Here is a 14,881-nt window from a genome sequence, read left to right as displayed (position 1 = left end):
CAGCAGCGAGGCCCCCACCTTTGGTTCAGTCTGAACAGAGGTCAATGTACCACTGGGTGAGACAGGCCAATTTTAAGGAGCTTCCTCTGAAGGTGAGCAACTGTCCCCAGAACTTACTGACAGGAGCTTTAAAGTATTTGCAAATGTGCACGGCCGGCATGTACAGAGCAAAGGCGGCCCGGGGCACTGTGTCAGGCTCTGGCACCGCTTGAGACAATGGACCATCTTCAGCCACCAGGCGACCCAGGATCTAAGGCAGGAATGGGGTGAGGAAGCAAGTCAAGCTGAGCATGGCAGGCAAAAATTCATCTCGCCTTCGTGGGTGCTCGCAATGATACCCTTTTTGTGTGCCAGGGCTGACAAAAACCTCCCAGACAGAGAAGCAGCAGGCCAAAAAAGCAGCAGGGGTATTCTATCTGCTATCCAAGATCCATAAACGTAGAAATCCTGGATGCCCCATCATTTCAGGCAATGGCACCCTGACAGCAGGATTGTCTGGCTATGTAGACTCCCTCCCCAGGCTCTATGCTACCAGCACTCCCAGCTATCTTCGAGACACCACTGACTTCCTGAGGAAACTACAATCCATTGGTGATCTTCCAGAAAACACCATCCTGGCCACTATGGATGTGGAAGCCCTCTACACCAACGTTCCACACAAAGATGGACTACCAGCCGTCAGGAACAGTATCCCCGATAATGTCACGGCAAACCTGGTGGCTGAACTTTGTGACTTTGTCCTCACCCATAACTATTTCAGATTTGGGGACAATGTATACCTTCAAGTCAGTGGCAGTGCTATGGGTACTCGCATGGCCCCACACTATGCCCACATTTTTATGGCTGACTTAGAACAACGCTTCCTCAGCTCTCATCCCCTAACGCCCCTACTCTACTTGCCCTACACTGATGACATCTTCATCATCTGGACCCATGGAAAAGAAAACCCTTGAGGAATTCCGCCATGAGTTCAACAATTTCCATCCCACCATCAACCTCAGCCTGGACCAGTCCACACAAGAAATCCACTTCCTGGACACTACAGTGCTAATAAGCGATGGTCACATAAACACCACCCTATACCGTAAACCTACAGACCGTTATACTTACCTACATGCCTCCAGCTTTCACCAGAGCACACCACACAATCCATTGTCTACAGCCAAGCTCTAATATACAACCGCAATTCTCCAATCCCTCAGACAGAGACAAACACCTACAAGATCTCGATCAAGTGTTCTTACAAGTACACTACCCACCTGCTGAAGTGAGGAAACAGATTGACAGAGCCAGAAGAGTACCCAGAAGTCACCTATTACAGGAGAGGCCCAACAAAGAAAGGAACAGAACCCCACTAGCCGTCACCTTCAGCCCCCAACTGAAACCTCTCCAGTGCATCATCAAGGATCTACAACCTATCCCTCACTCTCACAGATCTTGGGAGACAGGCCAGTCCTGGCTTACAGACAGCCCCCGAAGCTGAAGCAAATACTTAACAGCAACCACACAACAAAAACACTAACCCAGGAACCTATCCTTGCAACAGAGCCCATTGCCAACTCTGTCCACATATCTATTCAGGGGACACCATCATAGGACCTAATCACATCAGCCACACTATCAGAGGCTCATTCACCTGCACATCTACCAATGTGATATATGCTATTATGTGCCAGCAATGCCCCTCTGCCATGTACATTGGCCAAAACAGACAGTCTCTACGTAAAAGAATAAATGGACATAAATCACATGTCAAGAATTATAACATTCAAAAACCAGTTGGAGAACACTTCAGTTTCTCTGGTCACTCATTTACAGACCTAAAAGTCGCAATATTACAACAAATAACCTTCAAAAACAGACTCCCACGAGAGATGCTGAATTGGAATTAATTTGCAAACTGGACACCATTAAATTAGGCTTGAATAAAGACTGGGAGTGGATGGGACATTACACAAAGTCAAACTATTTCCCCATGTTTATTTGTCCCCCTGCTGTTACTCACACCTTCCTGTCAACTGTTGGAAATGGGCCGTCCCAATTATCACTACAAAAGGTTTTTTTCTCCTGCTGATAATAGCTCACCTTAACTGCCCACTCTCATTATAGTGTGTATGGCAACACCCATTTTTTCATGTTCTCTGTGTGTATATATATATATATATATGTATCTTCCTGCTGCATTTTCCACTGCATGCATCTGATGAAGTGGGTTTTAGCCCACAAAAGCTTTTGCTCAAATAAATTTGTAAGTCCCTAAAGTGCCACAAGTATTCCTCGTTCTTTTTGCAGATAAATGAATGGACGTTAAGTCCATGAATGGCTATTAGCCAGGCTGGGTAAGGAATGGTGTCCCTAGCCTGTGTTTGTCAGAGGGTGGAGATGGATGGCAGGAGAGAGATCACTTGATCATTGCCTGTTAGGTTCAGTCCCTCTGGGGCACCTGGCATTGGCCACTGTTGGCAGATAGGATGCGGGGTTGGATGGACCTTTGGTCTGACCCAGTATGGCCATTCTTATGGTCTTATGAAGGGAGGGGCAAAGCTTTGCAAGAGAGTTTCTGTAGTGGTTATCACGTTTGCCTAACACACAAAAGTTCCCTGGTTCGAAACCAGGCAGAAACATGCTGGCTTAATTTTCCTAGCTCCTCCTGGCCTGTCCCTGCTGTTGTAGGAGCAGCAGTGATTTCTATGCTCAAAAGGTCTCTTATACTTCCCCTGCTCCCACTTTTGTCTCCTCTCCCTCTCTGAATGCCTGTGAAGTGGCTTTTCCCCTCCCGCTCCCCCCTGGAATGCTCGTGGGATGAATGGGCTGGTTGAAGAGCAGAAGATTTCCCAGGTAGACAAGGTGTCTGGGACGCTAATTAGGCAGCAATCACACACCCAGAGCATGGACACTGCCCAAGGTGGAGTGTGACCAACCAGATGCAGCCAAGTCATCTCCAGTCACAGGCCACTAGGTGCAGGTCCTTAAAAGGGGAAGGGGCCCTGTGCTCAGGAGAGCACTCACAAGCTTGTATCTCCAGTGAATGCCCTTCACCCGGACCGCCTGGCCAGTGGTTCTCTGCGTTGTATTTCATTGTGCCTCAGGAAGACTTACCTTCATTGCACCGTCCATAGCTGTGCTGTAGGACACTTACCTTGCAGAATCCTGACATCTCCAGTGCTGTGCATGTCCTGGGAGCGTAAGTGTGAGTGTGACACCCCCCACTTCTTCTTTTGAGCTTAGCTGTCAGTATAATAACTGTGCTGCTTTCTGCCAAACTCTGGTGGGTCATTAGTCCTCCGTACGCTTACTAGCTGGCCCAATTTTGGGTAACACCTGCGATAAACTCAACCCCTGCAGGGCAGAGGGTGGTGAAATGAGGTGAGAAAAAGCCTTGGCATCAGCAGGGGAAAGCTAGAGGATCTGGGCCGGTCACCTTTTGAAGCCTTGTGGCTTGGTCTCCTCTGCACTTGGAGATTGGCCTATGGCGGCCGGCTGTTCCTGCTGCCTCCTCTGTGTGACTTGCCAAAGGAGGAAGTGAGGTGGGAATGGGGCAAAAGAGGAAAGTCGAGCTGAGGAAGGCAGGGCAGAAGCTAAGTGTCTCAGGGTGGCTAAGTGGGGTTAGTAGAGTGTCACCATTCGTTCTGCAAAGCCTGGGGAGGTGCGGTTGGCTACTGGGAGATAGAATCCTGTGCCTGCCTCTTGGCTTCCCAGGGATGGCTACTTGCAGCCCAGGAGAAGAAAGACGGTTCTGGGTGAAAGGATGACAAGCAAAGCTCTGGGAGGAAATTTGGGTGCGGGCTCTGCGCTGGGGGAGGGGATTGGGGTGCAGAAGGGGTGGCGCTTACCCCGGGCACTGCAGCTCCCAAAGTGACTGGTACACACAACCCTGCGGCAGCAGCTCCTAGGTGGGCGGGGCCAGGGGGGTCTCTGTGTGCCGCTGCCTGCAGGCGCTGCCCCTAGAGCTCCCATTGGCTGCAGTTCCTGGGCAATGGGAGCTGCGGAGTTGGGACTCGGGGCAGGGGCAGTGAATGGAGACACTCCCCTTGCCCCAGGGGATGCTGGGACATGCCAACCACTTCTGGGAGTGGCACGGAGGGATGGAGGCAGAGTGGGCAGGGAACCATCTCAGTGCTGCTGACACATCTCTGCACACCCATGGGGGGAGGGGAGCAGAGGGCCTCCATGTGCTGCCTGGGGTAGGGGCAGTGCACAGAGCTGCCTCCCCTCCCGGGTCTATTACAGGAGTGGGTGGGTGGGGTCTTTTGGCCTGCAAGGTGCAGCAGGTCGGACTAGATGATCACACTGGTCCCTTCTGACCTTAAAGGCTCTGAGTCTAAAAGGGAGAGGGAAGTAAAGAATTTAAAATAAATAAATAAACCAAACATTGTAATACCAGGATAACTCCAACAGCTCATTGTATAGTCCCGCCCTTTTCTTCCTCCACTGTGTGTTGAATGACTTGCAGCACATTGATTTTCTCGTTCCATTGATAAACTGATACAATGTGACTGAAATTAAACCAATTCCCAGTAGAGAAAACATCACTTACCTGCATTGGCTGGGAATCAAACCCAGGTCAACTGCTTGGAAAGCAGCTATGCTCACCACTATACCACCAATGCATCTGGCAAAAGTGCCAATTATGCTTGCCCAATGAGGCTAGACCAGCATTGAGGAGCTTTTCTGCCTGTTAAAATGTACTGGATGCTCATCAGTTAAAAAAAACCCACCTCCATCTTCACTTGGGTTTGAACCATCAGCCTTTCAATTAGACACCAAAGTTGTTAATCACAGGGTGTGTCTACACTACGGGATTATTCCAATTTTACATAAACTGTTTTTTGGAAAGATTGTATTAAGTCAAGTGCACGCGGCCCACTAAGCACATTAATTCGGCGGTGTGCGTCTATGTACCGAGGCTAGCGTCGATTTCCAGAGCGTTGCACTGTGGGTAGCTATCCCATAGCTATCCCATAGTTCCCACAGTCTCCCCCGCCCATTGGAATTCTGGGTTGAGATCCCAATGGCTGATGGGGCAAAAACAGTGTCGTGAGTGATTCTGGGTAAATGTCATCACTCAATGCTCCCTTCGTGAAATAAACAGCAGACAATCATTTCGTACCATATTCCCTGGATTGCCCGGGCAGACGCCATAGCACAGCAACCATGGAGCCCGTTCAGCCTTTTTTCACTGTCACCGTATGTCTACTGGATGGTGCTGACAGATGCGGTACTGCAGCGCTACACAGCAGCATCCCCTTGCCTTTTGCAAGTTAGCAAAGATGGTTACCAGCCATACCGTCCTGTCTGCTGCTTTGCAAGTTGACAATGACAGTTGCTAGTTATACTGAACCATTTGCTGCTGTCATGGGTGCTCCTGGCTGGCCTTGGTGAGGTTGGCTGGGCGGCATATGGACAAAAATGGGAATGACTCCCCAGGTCATTCTCTTCTTTAAGTTTTGTCTAAAGGGAGAGTCAGTCCTGTCTAGACTATCAGGCAAGCCTACAAAAGAACCAGAGAAGCAAATGGCCGATACAAGTCAGAGCCCCAAACATCCCGCATAAATGATGAGCTGCATGCCATTCTAGGGGGTGCACCTGCAACAACCCCACCCATTGCTTCCCTCCTCCCCCACCCCTACTGGGCTACCGTGGCCATTATCCCCCCATTTGTGTGATGAAGTAATAAAGAATGCAGGAATTTGAAACAACACTGACTTTATTGCCTCTGCAAGTAGAGCTCAAAGGGGGCGGGGAGGGCAGCATCCAGCTGCTATGTTATTCCAGGCAGAAGTGAATCTCCATTAGACAAAGCTTAAAGAAAAGAATGACCTGGGAGTCATTCCCATTTTTGCTCAGGCGCCCCTGGGCGACCTCACCGAGGCCAGCCAGGAGCACTCATGGGACGACGATGAAGGGTACCAGTCCTACTGTACCGTCTGCCGTCCGCAAGGGAAGGGAAGGGAAGGGGATGCTGCTGTGTAGCGCTGCAGCACCGCGTCTGACAGCAGCATCCAGTAGACATACGGTGACATTGAAGAAAGTCGAGAAATTATTTTTTTTCCCTTTGCTTTCACGGGGGGAGAGGGGCGACGACATATACCCTGAACCACCCGTGACAATGTTTTTGACCCTTCAGGCTTTGGGAACTCAGCCAAGAATTCAAATGCTTTTCGGAGAGTGCGGGAACTGTGGGATAGCTACAGTCATCAGTCACCCCTCCCTCCGTGAGTGTCCATTTCATTCTTCAGCTTTCTGGTACGCTTGTCTCAGCTCCTTACGTTTCAGCACTGTGTTGAGTCCCTGTTGTGGCCTCTGTCCATCATAGCCTTGGAGATTTTTTCAAATGTTTTGGCATTTTGTCTTTTGGAATGGAGTTCTGATAGAATAGATTCATCTCCCCATACAGAGATCAGCTTCAGTATCTCCCGTACGGTCCATGCTGGAGCTCTTTTTTGATTCTGGGACTGCATGGTCACCTGTGCTGATCGGCGCTCCACGCTGGGCAAACAGGAAGTGAAATTCAAAAGTTCGGAGGACTTTTCCTGTCAACCTGGCCAGTGCATCCGACTTCAGATTGCTGTCCAGAGTGGTCACAATGGTGCACTGTGCGATAGCAGCTGGAGGCCAATACCGTCAAACTGCGGCCACACTAACCCTAATCCGACATGGCAATGCTGATTTCAGTGCTACTCCCCTCATCGGGGAGGAGTACACTATGTCTTCACTACCCGCCGTATCGGCGGGTAGCAATCGATTTCTCGGGGATCGATATATCGCGTCTCATCTAGATGCGATATATCAATCCCCGAACACGCTCCTGTCGACTCCGGAACTCCACCAACCCGAACGGCGGTAGCGGAGTCGACATGGGAGCCGTGGACATCGATCCCGCGCCGTGAGGACGGTAGGTAATTCGATCTAAGATACTTCAACTTCAGCTACGTTTTTAATGTAGCTGAAGTTGCGTATCTTAGATCGATTTCCCCCCGGTAGTGTAGGCCAGCCCAGATATCAGTATTAATAACCCTTTATATCGATATAAAGGGCTTCGTTGTGTGGAGGAGTGCAGGGTTAAAGTGATTGAATGCTGCTAAATTTGATATAAACTCGTAGTGTTGACCTAGTCAGGCTAATCATCTAGTGGAACAAGCTCCGCAAAGGACGTGGTTAATTCCCCATCACTGCCCTGTGTAAATGAAGACCGCAGCTCTTGCTGCAAGACACCTGGTGTGTGGGTGACCCTGTTCCCCCTTCAGAACCTCTGGTTATGGTGCTTCCCTCCTCCCAGTTCAAGATCCCCATCATGCGGGTGCTCCCATCCAGGATCTCTGGTGGGTGTCTCTGTCCCCCACCCCATGAACTAGCTCCAGTGTGTGGTTTCCCTGCCTGCCCCCATCCGGGATCTGTGGGTGTCTCTGTTCCCCTTTTCAAGATCCGTGTTGCTTGGGTGCGACCCTCCCCCCAATTCAGAATCCCCAGCGTGTGGGGGCTCCCATCCCCCCTGCAGGCTCTGCGGGGGATGTCTGTATAAAAAGAGACCAGGTCTCACTCTCTTGTCCAGGCTACACTGCAGGAACTATTCACAGGCGCAATCTCACTACTGATCGGCACGGGAGTTTTGACCTGCTCTGTTTCCAAGCTGGGCCGGTTCACCCCTCCTTAGGCAACCTGGGGACCCCAAGCTTCCCTGGGATCACCATATTGATGCCGAACTTAGTGCGGACACCCGATCGGCACAGCCCGCAACTCCTGAGCTCAAGCGATCTGCCGGCCTTAGCCTCCCCAGGAGCTGGGCTCACAGGCACCAGCCACGGGCCCCGGCTGGTTACAGGGTCTCCCGCTTCCAACTTCAGGCTCAGCCTGGGAGCTCTGTGCTCTCATGCGGGTGGAAGTGGAGCCTGGCACTGAGCTGATGCGCTGAGGGTTATTTGCACTGCGCGCTTCACACGGAGGTGAAAACACGGGGCACAGATCTTTGAGCACAACCCTCGTCCCGAGGAATGGGGGGGGGGCTGCATAAAGAGAGACCGGCTCTCCCTGGCGGGGCTGCAGCGGCTCTTCACAAAGGGCAGTCTCACTGCCAATTGGTACCAGTGTTTTGCCGGCCTCCTTTCCTGGGAGGGCTCCCCTCTCTTTAGGGAGACTGGTGACCCCAAACTTCCCAGATACCATCATAGCGAGGCCAACCTGAGCACAGACACCTGCTCAGCACCCCGGGGTGCAGCCCTGAACTCCGGCAATCAGCTACGCTCAGCTGCCCACCCAACAAGCGTTACACGCAGGAGCCTTCATGCCCCGCGTGTCCAGGTCCCTCCCAGCGCCAGCTTCAAACTCCGCTGCTCAGTTCTAAGCTTTGGCCACACGGGGGCAGCCTGGAGCTCAGCCAATGCCTCCCGGTGCTGGTTGCGTTTCCCGCTCCTCGTGGCAGGTTCACACCCCGCAGGCAGATCTCTGAACCGGAGCCGAACCGTTCCCCAAATCCAGCGCTTTAGCAGCAGCTTTGCTAGGAAAGCGCTGATGTCCCCAAGTAAAGTAAGAGCCAGAGCGCTGTGTCCAGGATCTTCTACTGGGCCCCTCACCGTGGTGTCTGTCAGGCGCAAGGAGAAACCAGGGAAACGTTTTCATGGCGTTTAAGGACATGGGGGTTAGACCATTAGCTCAGCTAGTCTGAGCCCCAAATAACACAGAATTACACCATGACACGTATTGATCCCACAGACCTTAGATAGATCAAAGCGTTTCAGCCCTCAGGAAGGAGGCTAAACTGGGTGCCAGAGGCAGCGAACAAGGGCCCCCCAAGGCAATGGCAGGGAGCTGACGAGGTGAAATATGCCCAGATGATCCCAGCAGGCGACCCACCCCCATGCTGCAGAGGTGGGAGTCCCTGTTCCTCCTGCCCTTAAGAATCTCTGGTGGTAAGTGGGTCCCCCCAGTTCCCCAGGTAAGAATCCTCCATGTGGTTTCCCTGGCTTCACCTCCAGATAAGAACATTGTGTGGAGGGAGTGGGAGGAAGGTGTCTGGCAGATCTGTAAAGGGGGACTGTGTCTCCCTGTCTGGCCCAGGCTCCTGGGAGGAAGTGACCTCAGTGTGTCTGGCTGTCTCCATTCCTCCCACCCATAAGAATCCCTGGTGTGTGGGTGCACCCTAGACCACTAAGGATCTCTGGGGGGTGGGTGTCTCTCTCCCCTAGTCAGGATCTCTGGGGCGTGGCTGTATAAAAAGAGACTTTGACTCACCCAGGCTGGGCTGCCATCATGGAACAGACCAGGTCCTTCTGTGGAGGGTTTGCGTTCCTCCAAGGACGTGATCTCAGTGTGTGTGGGTGTCCCTGTCCCTTCAACCCTTAACAATCCCTGGTGTGTGGGTGCGCTGGGCCCCATTACAATCCCCTCTGTCTTACCCCCCATGAGGGATCCGGTGGATGTGGGTGTTCTCCACGCTACTGGGGGTGTCTGGTGCCCCTGTCCCTCCTGGTTAATAGTGGAGTGTGTGGGTGTCCCCCCGCCCGTTAAGGATCCGTGTTGTGTGGATGCCCCCGTTCTTCTCATTAAGAATGGTGCAACGGAGCATATGGGTGTGTCCCCCACCCCATGAACTAGCTCCTGTGTGTGGTTCCCCTGCCCCCATCCAGGCTCTGTGGTGTGTGGGTGTCTCTGTTCCCCTTTTCAAGATCTGTGTGCAGGGGGGCGTCCCTCCCCCCAAGTCAGAATCCCCAGCATGTGGGTGCTCCCATCCCCCCTCCAGGCTCTGCGGGGGTGGGTCTTAAAAGAGACCGTGTCTCACTGTCTTGCCCAGGCTACGCTGCAGGGGCTACTCACAGGCACAACCCCACTACTGATCGGCATGGGAGTTTTGACCTGCTCTGTTTCCGACCTGGGCCGGTTCACCCCTCCTTAGGCAACCTGGAGACCCTGAGCTTCCCAGGGATCACCCTATTGATGCCGAGCTTAGTGCGGACACTCAATCGGCACAACCCCCTGCAGCCCAGAACTCCTGAGCTCAAGCGATCCGCCGGCTTCAGCCTCCCCAGGAGCTGGGATCAAAGGCACCAGCCAGGGAGCCCGGCTTATTGTGCTGCCTGGCAGCTGGAGCTTTAAACTCTGCTTGTGAGCTCTGTGCCTTGGTCAGATGGGGACAGCCTGGAACTGGGAAATGCTCCTGGTTCCCCCGCCCCCGTCTCATGTCAGGGTGCAGGCACCGCTGTCCTCCCAGGTAAGATCCCGGATGTTTCGGTGCCCCCCATCCCCCATCCAGAAGCCCAGGTGTCCGGGTACCTCTGCCCCCCCTACAGAATCCTGGATGTGTGGGTGTCTGTCCCTCTGCAGAGGATCCCGGAGTGTGGATGCCCTTGTCCCTCTCTAGAAGATCCTAGGTGTGTGGGTGCCACTCTCCCCCCCCAGAAGGTCTCTGGTGGGTAGGTCCCCAGGGTGTGAGCGCTCCCATTCCCCGATACAGGCTGGGGGAGGGGGGGGGGTATAACTGGCTCTCCCTGTCCTGCCCAGGCGGTGCTACAGCAGCTGTTCACAGGGGCAGCAACCCCACTGTCACCCTGCAGTTTTAACCTGCTCCAGGGGTGACCTGCTTCACCCTCCTGTGGGAGCCTGGGGACCCCGAACTTCCCAGAATCACCTGATTGATGCCGAGCTTAGCACAGACACCGGCTCAGCCTGGCAGGGAGCTGCCCTGAGCCCTGACAATCAGCTTCCCTCCGCCTCCTGCTGCACAGCGAGGATCCCACGCGAGAGCCTTTGTGCCCCACGTGTCCAGACAGGTCCGTTCCAGCTCCAGCTTTCAACTCTGCTTGTGAGCTCCCATCTCCGGCCACACGGGGGCAGCACTAACGGCCTCATCTAAATTTGACCCTTCAGACCGCAGATTATAACCCAGCGGGCAGATTATAGCCCAGGAAGCCAAATCCTTCCCCAAACTGACAGCTGAAGCAGAAGATCCCCTTGGAATGATCAGGAATTTTGCCTTTAAAAACAAGGAAAATGTGCATTGGTCTCTTCTGTCTACAGCGAGAAGCTCAATTGATTTCATTGACTGGAGGTTAAGAGGGGATTTAGTCACTGATTTTAAATACACAGTTTTAAAAATTCCCAGAGGGGGGAATATCTGATTTTAAAGGGTTCTTTAATTCACCAGACAAAGGTTGAACACGACCCCATTGGTTTGCAGTCAATGTCACAAAACGCCAACTGGAAATTACCATTTTTTAACCGTGAGGCTAATTATCTAGTGGAACAAGCTCCGCACGGGATTTGGTTAAATCCCCATCACTGCCGTGTGTAAATCAAGACCGCAGCTCTTGCTGCAAGACACCTGGTGTGTGGGTGTCCCTGTTCCCCCTTCAGAACCTCTGGTACATGGTGCTTCCCTGCTCCCAGTTCAAGATCCCCATCATGTGGGTGCTCCCATCCAGGATCTCCGGTGGGTGTCTCTGTCCCCCACCCCATGAACTAGCTCCCGTGTGTGGTTTCCCCTGCCTGCCCCCATCCAGGATCTGTGGGTGTCTCTGTTCCCCTTTTCAAGATCCGTGTTGCTTGGGTGCGACCCTCCCCCCAAGTCAGAATCCCCAGCGTGTGGGTGCTCCCGTCCCCCCCTGCAGGCTCTGCGGGGGGTGTCTGTATAAAAAGAGACTGTGTCTCTCTGTCTTGCCCAGGCTACGCTGCAGGGACTATTCACAGGTGTGATCCCACTACTGATCAGCACAGGAGTTTTGACCTGCTCCCTTTCCAACCAGGGCCGGTTCACCCCTTCTTAGACAACCTGGGGACCCCAAGCTTCCCCCGGATCACCATATTGATGCCGAGCTTAGTGTTGACACCCGATCGGCACAGCTCCCTACAGCCCAGAACTCCTGAGCTCAAGCGATCCGCCAACCTCAGCCACCCCAGGAGCTGGGATCACAGGCACCAGCCACAGGGCCCAGCTTGTTTTGTTGCCTGGCAGCTGGAGCTTTAAACTCTGCTTGTGAGCTCTGTGCCTTGGCCAGACGGGGACAGCCTGGAACTGGGAATGCTCCTGCTCCCCCCGCCCACATCTCATGTCGAGCTGCAGGCGCCGCTGTCCTCTGATGTAAGATCCCGGATGTTTCGGTGCCCCCATCCCCTGTCCAGGAGCCCAGGTGTCCGGGTACCTCTGCCCCCCATACAGAATCTTGGATGTGTGGGTGTCCGTCCCTCTGCAGAGGATCCCGGAGTGTGGATGCCCTTGTCCCCCCCTACAAGATCCTGAGTGTGTGGGTGCCACTCTCCCCCCCTAGAATATCTCTGGTGGCTGGGTGGGTGGGTGCCCCTGTTCGCCCTTACAGCATCCCTGGTGCACGGGGGCCTCCCTCCATCCCAACTCAGGGGCCCCAGGGTGTGAGTGCTCCCATCCCCCGATACAGGCTGGGGGGGGGGTATAACTGGCTCTCCCTGTCCTGCCCAGGCGGTGCTACAGCAGCTGTTCACAGGGGCAGCAACCTCACTGTCAACCTGCAGCTTTAACCTGCTCCAGGGGTGACCCATGCGGGTTGGGAGTGAGGGGCACCAGCAGAGCTGAGAGTCTGGAGGTCAGGACTGGGATAGCAGGGGCTGCGGGTCGGGAGTGAGGGGCACCGTCAGAGCTGGTTGACGCCTAAGGGGCTGTGGGTCGGGAGTGAGGGGCACCAGCAGCACCAGGGCCGGCTCTAGAGTTTTTGTCGCCCCAAGCAGCGCACTGAATTGCCGCCCTGGGCTGGGGGGGCAGTCCGTGCGCCCTTAGGGCGGCAGGCGTGTCTAAAGGGCTCTGGGCTCCCCGCTGCGGGGAGCCCAGAGCCTTTTAAATCCCAGCCGCGGCTGGGAATCAGAAGGCTCCGGGCTGCCCGCCGCGGCGGGGAGCCCAGAGCCTTTTAACTCCCAGCCGCGGCTGGGAATCAGAAGGCTCCGGGCTGCCCGCGGCGGCGGGGAGCCCAGAGCCTTTTAAATCCCATCCGCGGCTGGGAATCAGAAGGCTCCGGGCTGCCCGCGGCGGGGGGAGCCCAGAGCCTTTTAACTCCCATCCGCGGCTGGGAATCAGAAGGCTCCGGGCTGCCCGCGGCGGCGGGGAGCCCAGAGCCTTTTAACTCCCAGCCGCGGCCGGGAATCAGAAGGCTCCGGGCTGCCCGCGGCGGCGGGGAGCCCGGAGCCTTTTAACTCCCAGCCGCGGCCGGGAATCAGAAGGCTCCGAGCTTCCCGCCGCGGCGGGCAGCCCAGAGCCTTTTAACTCCCAGCCGCGGCTAGGATTTGCTGGGGCGGGGGCGGCGCTCTGGCGGTTGCGGGTCGGCGGCTCCGGTGGACCTCCCGCAGGCATGTCTGTGGGAGGTCCACCGGGGCCATCTGCCGCCCTCCCCAGGATGCCGCCCCAAGCGGGTGCTTGGCCCGCTGGTGCCTAGAGCCGGCCCTGAGCAGCACAGTAACTGGGGAGCTCAGCGAGGAATCGAGGGGGCTGTGGGTCGGGAGTGAGGAGCACCAGCAGAGCTGTGAGTCTGGAGGTCAGGACTGGGATAGTAGGGGCTGCGGGTCAGGAGTGAGGGGCACTGGCAGCGCAGTAACTGGGGAGCTCAGCGGGAAATCCAGGGGGCTGCGGGTCGGGAGTGAGGGGCACCAGCAGAGCTCTGGGTGTGGAGATCAGGATTGGGATAGGAGGGGCTGCGGGTCGGGAGTGAGGGGCAGCAGCAGAACTGTGAGTCTGGAGGTCAGGACTGGGATAGCAGGGGCTGCGGGTCAGGAGTGAGGGGCACCACTAGAGCTGGGGGGAACCCAGGGGGCTGCGGGTCGGGAGTGAGGGGCACCGGTAGAGCTGAAGGAAGCCCAGGGGTCTGTGGGTCAGGAGTGAGGGGCACCAGCAGAGCTGTGAGTCTGGAGGTCAGGACTGGGATAGTAGGGGCTGCGGGTCGGGAGTGAGGGGCACCGGCAGCACAGTGACTGGGGAGCTCTGCGGGAAGCCCAGTCGCTGCAAGTCGGGAGTGAGGGGCACCAGCAGAGCTGTGGATCTGGAGATCAGGATTGGGATAGGAGGGGCTGCGGGTCGGGAGTGAGGGGCAGCAGCAGAACTGTGAGTCTGGAGGTCAGGACTGGGATAGCAGGGGCTGCGAGTTGGGAGTGAGGGGCACCGGCAGAGCAGGAGGGAGACCAGGGGGCTGCGGGTCGGGAGTGAGGGGCACCGTCAGAGCTGGTGGACGCCTAAGCGGCTCCGGGTCGGGAGTAGGGGGCAGCAGCAGAACTGTGAGTCTGGAGTCAGGACTGGGATAGCAGGGGCTGCGGGTCGGGAGTGAGGGGCACCGGCAGAGCTGGAGGGAGACCAGGGGGCTGCGGGTCAGAAGTGAGGGGCACCGTCAGAGCTGGTGGACGCCTAAGGGGCTGCGGGTCGGGAGTGAGGGGCATCAGCAGAGCTGTGGGTCTGGAGATCAGGATTGGGATAGCAGGGGCTGCGGGTCGGGAGTGAGGGGCAGCAGCAGAGCTGTGAGTCTGGAGGTCAGGACTGGGATAACAGGGGCTGCAGGTCGGGAGTGAGGGGCACCGGCAGAGCTGGTGGGGGAATAGGGGGCTGCGGGTCGGGAGTGAGGGGCACCAGCAGAGCTGTGAGTCTGGAGGTCAGGACTGGGATAGCAGGGGCTACGTGTCGGGAGTGAGGGGCACCGGCAGAGCTGAAGGGAGACCAGGGGGCTGCGGGTCAGGAGTGAGGGGCACCGGCAGAGCTGGTGGACGCCTAAGGGGCTGCGGGTCGGGAGTGAGGGGCACCAGCAGAGCTGTGAGTCTGGAGGTCAGGATTGGGATAGGAGGGGCTGCGGGTCGGGAGTGAGGGGCACTGGCAGCGCAGTAACTGGGGAGCTCCGCGGGGAGCCCAGTCGCTGCAGGTCGGGAGTGAGGGGCAGCAGCAGAGCTG

At 55.8% G+C, this 14,881-nt stretch overlaps 1 non-coding gene across 1 annotated transcript; it reads right to left on the bottom strand.

Annotated features, from left to right (window-relative positions):
- Positions 1-4,538: 4,538 nt before the first annotated feature.
- On the bottom strand, positions 4,539-4,610 carry TRNAG-UCC. The gene has a single exon. It is a non-coding gene; the product is annotated as a tRNA-Gly (tRNA).
- Between the last annotated feature and the right edge of the window lie 10,271 nt (positions 4,611-14,881).

Source organism: Mauremys mutica, unplaced genomic scaffold (assembly GCF_020497125.1).
Source record: "Mauremys mutica isolate MM-2020 ecotype Southern unplaced genomic scaffold, ASM2049712v1 Super-Scaffold_100104, whole genome shotgun sequence".
Taxonomy (NCBI): domain Eukaryota; kingdom Metazoa; phylum Chordata; order Testudines; family Geoemydidae; genus Mauremys; species Mauremys mutica.
Note: the sequence above shows the minus strand (reverse complement) of the source record. Positions and strands in the feature narration are given on the sequence as shown.